This window comes from Ammodytes marinus (genome assembly GCF_949987685.1).
Source record: "Ammodytes marinus genome assembly, contig: scaffold_97, whole genome shotgun sequence".
Taxonomy (NCBI): domain Eukaryota; kingdom Metazoa; phylum Chordata; class Actinopteri; order Uranoscopiformes; family Ammodytidae; genus Ammodytes; species Ammodytes marinus.
In genome coordinates this window covers 115612-121611 of record NW_027648089.1, presented here as the reverse complement: position 1 = coordinate 121611, position 6000 = coordinate 115612, and positions in this window count along the sequence as shown.

Sequence of the window (6000 nt, the reverse complement as noted above, 5' to 3'; positions counted from 1 at the left end):
CATCAGGCAGGCGTCCTGGCAAACACCCTCGCCCCTATGTTTGGACCAATAGAACAAATGGTGAGAATGAAAATTATATTTAACATGTTTTTGACATTTACTTTATCTTGTATTCTGTAATTCTATTAAAGTCTCTACGAGGAACTTTTTGAATATTTCTGAAACAGTCTCATTTTTCCTCTGATGATCATGAATTACATGTAACAGCAAACGAGACCGTCAATGCAAAGAATGCTATTTTTATATAGTTTTTCTTAATGCCTTTGTCATGGGTGTACGCTCACCCAGGAACAACAGCTGGCGTGGTAAAAACACTAACGCTTTTGTCCTAGAATTAACAAAAGCTGAAAATTCTGTTGAGCACCTTTTTAAATTTTACGAGAGGAAACCATGACTGAAACATTCTCAGTGATTCTGCAAACTGAGAGAATAATGTTTCTGACTCTTTCTTCTCTTTCTTCTGCTTCATTGATAGCCAAAGGACTTTGCATTCATCAGCTACAGCGATCAACCTCCAGGAGCTCAGGCCAACAGCGACTGGTTTGGCCACAGTAAAGGTGAGGAGAGAAACCTGTGTTATGGCTGCGTTCCAAATCTCAAATCTCAAACTCTTTCTTTTTACTATTCATTTTTACATGAATACATTTTCCCTAAAAAAAAACATCTGTGTGTGTGTGTGTGCGTGTGTGTGTGTGTGTGTGTGTGTGTGTATGTCTTCCTGTGTGTCTGTCTCTCCGTCCATCTGTCTGTCTGTCTGTCTGTCTGTCTGTCTGTCTGTCTGTCTGTCTGTCTGTCTGTCTGTCTGTCTGTCTGTCTGTCTGTCTGTCTGTCCGTCCGTCCGTCCGTCCGTCCGTCCGTCCGTCCGTCCGTCCGTCCGTCCGTCCGTCCGTCCGTCCGTCCGTCCGTCCGTCCGTCCGTCCGTCCGTCCGTCCGTCCGTCCGTCCGTCCGTCCGTCCGTCCGTCCGTCCGTCCGTCCGTCCGTCCGTCCGTCCGTCCGTCCGTCCGTCCGTCCGTCCGTCCGTCTGTCTGTCTGTCCGTCTGTCCGTGTCCTCAGGAGTCGTGATGATGGACAGGACCACTGGAGTCTGGCTCGTACACAGCACACCACAGTTCCCTTTCAGAAGAGAAGCAAATAACTTCTACCCTGACACTGGAATAAAAAACGCTCAGACGTTTCTCTGTGTTACATTTGACTACAACCAGTTCGATAAAATAGGTAATATTGTTAAATCTTCATATTTACAGTGTTAGTCTAATTGGCTGATTTGAAGTTCCCAACAATAGGTAATATGTTGTTCCCTCAGCTGTTGGCTTCCTAAACAAACTAGAAAATCCCGCGGAGATTTTGAAAGTACGGGCCGCCCGTGTAAATCGGGGAAGAAAAAAAATCACGGCTGACCCCTATGGTCCGAGAGACTTTATCGTAGAGCAACATGAGCTGTACATGTCTGACAAATGATAAGTCAATCGGAGTCAGGGGGAAAGGGGCGTGGCCTGTCAAACATTGCATTGGTGAATTACGTTTTTCGCATTTGTGGCGCCCCCTATGGGTTAACCTCGACAAGCTAGAGTGCCACGCTACCACATGTCTTCTGCACGTATCCTGCAAGTTTCATGACGATAGGAGCTATGGTTAAGGAGTTATGGCCAATTTGTAATTAAGTCCCGCCCCTGCGTAAACATTTTAGTCAATGGCGGCCATGTTTTCCAAGCTATCCTACTAATATTTTTCGGAGACGCGCGTCATAGTCCCCCGGGGCTTCGTGAGACATTTGGTGTTGATAGAGTAAAACTTTAAAAAGTTGTGGTTAAAACCCTGTTTTTCAGTTTATGCTAATTAGCCGAAAATATTTCCAGGTTGACTCTTATGGTCCAAGAGGCTTTTTTGTAGAGCACCCTATCATACAGCTGTGTGAGAAATTTCAAGTCAATCGGACTTACGGTGTGCGGGGCGTGGCCTCTCAAACTTTCTTCAGTCGGGGCTTAATAACAGTGCCCCCTAGCGGAAATTAAAAAAACTGTCCGAGAGGCTATATTGTACAGCACCATGAGCTGTACAAGTGCAATACATTTCAAGTCAATCGGAGTCGGGTGACATTTGTGGCGCCCCCTATGGGTTACCCACATACCCACATACCCAGCAAGTTTGATGATGATAGGACCTATGGTTAAGGAGTTATGGTTATGGCCAATTAGTTAATAAGCCCCGCCCCTGCGTAAACGTTTTGGGCAATGGCGGCGGAAAAAAAAATCATGGCTGACCCCTATTGTCCGAGAGGCTATATTGTAGAGCACCATGAGCTGTACATGTGTAAGAAATTTGAAGTCAATCAAAGTCAGGGGGCATTTGTGGCGCCCCCTATGGGTTAATCTCGATAAGCTTCGAGGAACATGCTACCACATGACTTCTGCACATACCCAGCTAGTTTGATGATGATAGGACCTATGGTTAAGGAGTTATGGCCAACGTGTTATTAAGCCCCGCCCCTGCGTAAACTTTTTGGTCAATGGCGGCCATGTTTTTCAAGTTGTCCTACTAATCTTTTACGGGTATGTTTATTGTAGTCCCCCGGGGCTTCACGAGAAATTTGGTGTTGATACAGTCAAATTTCAGAAAGTTGTGGATAACACCCTGTTTTTCAGTTTATGCTAATTAGCGGGAAATATTCCCTGAAGAATTTTTATGGTCCCAGAGGCTTTTTTGTAGAGCACCCTAACACACACCTGTGTGCGAAGTTTCAAGTCAATCGGAGTTACGGTGTGCGGGGCGTGGCCTCTCAAAGTTCTTTCAGTCGGGACTTCATAACAGCGCCCCCTAGCGGAAATTCAAAAAACTGTATAATAGCACACCCCGTGGGGTGGGGACGCACGTTGTGTGAAATTTTTGCATGTCTGCGTGTAACGGTGTGGGAGGAGAAGCAGCTAGAAATTTGCGGCAGAATAAGAAGTAAGAAGTCAGAAGAAAAAGTATGGTGGAGAGTAATGGTGGAGAGTAATAATTACGGGCCCGTACTTAACTAGGGCAGTAGCTTTGTCTTTCTTAAGCAATGTAAATGATTATATTCCATGATGTCTCCCTTATGCTTTTATGCTTTTATGTTTTTATGTTCTGTGTTTTGTATTTATTATGATTATTTGTTTGTTGTGTGACATTGTTAACTACTGAATGCAGAACAAATTGCCCCTCTCTCAAATATTATCATATTAATCTACATATAAACGTATTTGTGGCTGATCTCAATATTATTTTTTATTATAATTATTAATCATATATTGTTGTGTTTTTTAATATTTCAAGGTGCCCATCTGCGAAGCATCAGAGCGTACCCGTTTGACTATGACATCCCGCTTGGCTTTCGTCAGGCCCTTCCACATATGATGCAGATGATTAACTGGAGACAAAACCCCCCTCCGAATAATCCGATTAATTATCAGTTTCTGCGATCAAATGCTGGAAATGGGTTTTACATCTTTGCTAAAAATCAGTCACCGGACGTGGAAGGTGAGAAATCTACATCATCAGGATCGAGTCAAAGTCAAGTCGCTTTAATGTTTATAATACAATATGTTCCAGACGCACGTGCACACACACGCTCGCACGCACGCACACACACACACACACACACACACACACACACACACACACACACACACACACACACACCCCTACACACACACACACACACACACACACACACACACACACCCCTACACACACACACACACACACACACACACACACACACACACCCCTACACACACACACACACACACACACACACCCCTACACACACACACACACACACACACACACACACACACACACACACAGACATACAGAGGAATTGAAAATACGTGTCACTCAGACCCACTGTACAGTAAGTCATATATACAATAAATACATTCTAAATAGTGCAAAAGGTAAGGCAAGACAAAACAGTATAGAAAAAGTTAAAAAAAATCAATTATTACAATATGAAGAACATTATTTGATGACTGTGACTCTAGTGTCTAACAGCTGTCTGTCTCTCTCTCTCTCTCTCCCTCCCTCTCTCTCTCTCTCTCCCTCTCTCTCTCTCTCTCTCTCTCCCTCTCTCTCTCTCTCTCTCTCTCTCTCCCCCCCTCTCTCTCTCTCTCTCTCTCTCTCTCTCTCTCTCTCTCTCTCTCTCTCTCTCTCTCTCTCTCTCTCTCTCTCTAATCTCCATTACATAGCATCGGCTCGACTCAATTATACTCTCCTGTATTTTTAAATGTTTCTATTTGGATAATATATTATCGTCATAATATTACAAATATTTTCTCACCTAAATGCAAAATGACTCCATGATGTTTTGGAGACACTAAAGAAGTATTTTGATGACCATGATGAGGATAAAATTATTAATTATTTTATTCAGGATAATCCTCATGAAGTTTTCTTATTGTTCCATGTCAGTATGAAGCTGTTTTAAAGGTGCTACGAGGAACTATTTGATATTTCTGAAACAGTCTCATTATTCCTCATAATGCCTTTGTCATGGGTACGCTCACCCAGGAACAACAGCTGGCGTGGTAAAAACACTACCGCTTTTGTCCAAAGGGGGCGCTAGAATTAACACACACTGATAGTTACTTGGAGCACCGTTAAGGTTTAAAAACATTTCTCTAACTAACTTGACTCTTCTTGTTCTTGCAGTTGGAGATCTCTACCTCGACATTGCAAGGGGAATGAGGAGTGATGTGTACGTCCAGTCGTGGCCAACTCTCGGCGACAAGTCCTACTGTCCAGCAAACGGGTATAAAGTCGAGAATATCAAATCTGTAAAAACTGATTGGGGAATCTGGCAAAGTGGAAATGATCATTCAAAGTGGTGCATAGCTACAGATCAAAACATGGCGGTGACATGTATCGGTGATGTGAACAGAGCAGAGAGCCAATACAAACGGAGCGGGGGGGCACTGTGCATTTGGAATGAACAGGTTAGGACCATGTTTTACGGGTTGATAAACAACTATGAGGCCTGTCCATAGTCGAGGCATGGGCTGATCAATCCTCACCATCCACATTATAAATCTTCGTCTCACTGTACTTTTTTTGCTTTGGTTTATAATTTCAAATCAACATATTTCTGAATCTATGGTGAAGGGAAAAAGCTCTATAATAGTCTGACACCTTTATGATTATTATCTATTATCCTTGGTATGTTTCCATGGTCACCAAATGGCCTTTTTAAGGGAAACACCTGGACAGACCCTCAGAAAAACCTGTAAACTTATATTGTTATTACATTTAAACATTGAGTTTTCCTACTAACACCCTCCTGTCCGGTGCCGGGGATCCAACCCTTTTAGGTTACTGGTCGGCCCCTCTTCCTCTAGGCCATCCTACCACCCCTATGTAAGGCTTTAGTAACAACATACGGGAGGGAAGCTTTCAGTACAGACCGGAAAATACAAAAAAACATTTAAATTAAACTCCGTAGTCTATAGAACCATGATCACAGTTTGACCGGTTTGTGGGATATGTTAATGGGAATGAATATCATAATCATGTGTATTTGTGTTATACTGCCATGTATGTTGTTGGGAAACTAAATACAAGTAAACTCATTGTAAAGGAGTTCTGACCTGGAGAGGGTTTGACCTCCTCCTGTGTGTGTGTGTGTGTGTGTGTGTGTGTGTGTGTGTGTGTGTGTGTGTGTGTGTGTGTGTGTGTGTGTGTGTGTGTGTGTGTGTGTGTGTGTGTGTGTGTGTGTGTGTGTGTGTGTGTGTGTGTGTGTGTGTGTGTGTGTGTGTGTGTGTGTGTGTGTGTGTGTGTGTGTGTGTGTGTGTGTGTGTGTGTGTGTGTGTGTGTGTGTGTGTGCGCAACACAGATGGTAGACTGTTGAGGTGATGAAGATAAGGAATAGTTGTCAGGCTGTTATGAGTGAGATGTTTTGAAGGTTTTGAAGGTTAGACAATGATGGAACTGAAAACATCTACACACTGTGTTGTATGCACTTGCTGTTTGTTGTTCATTCT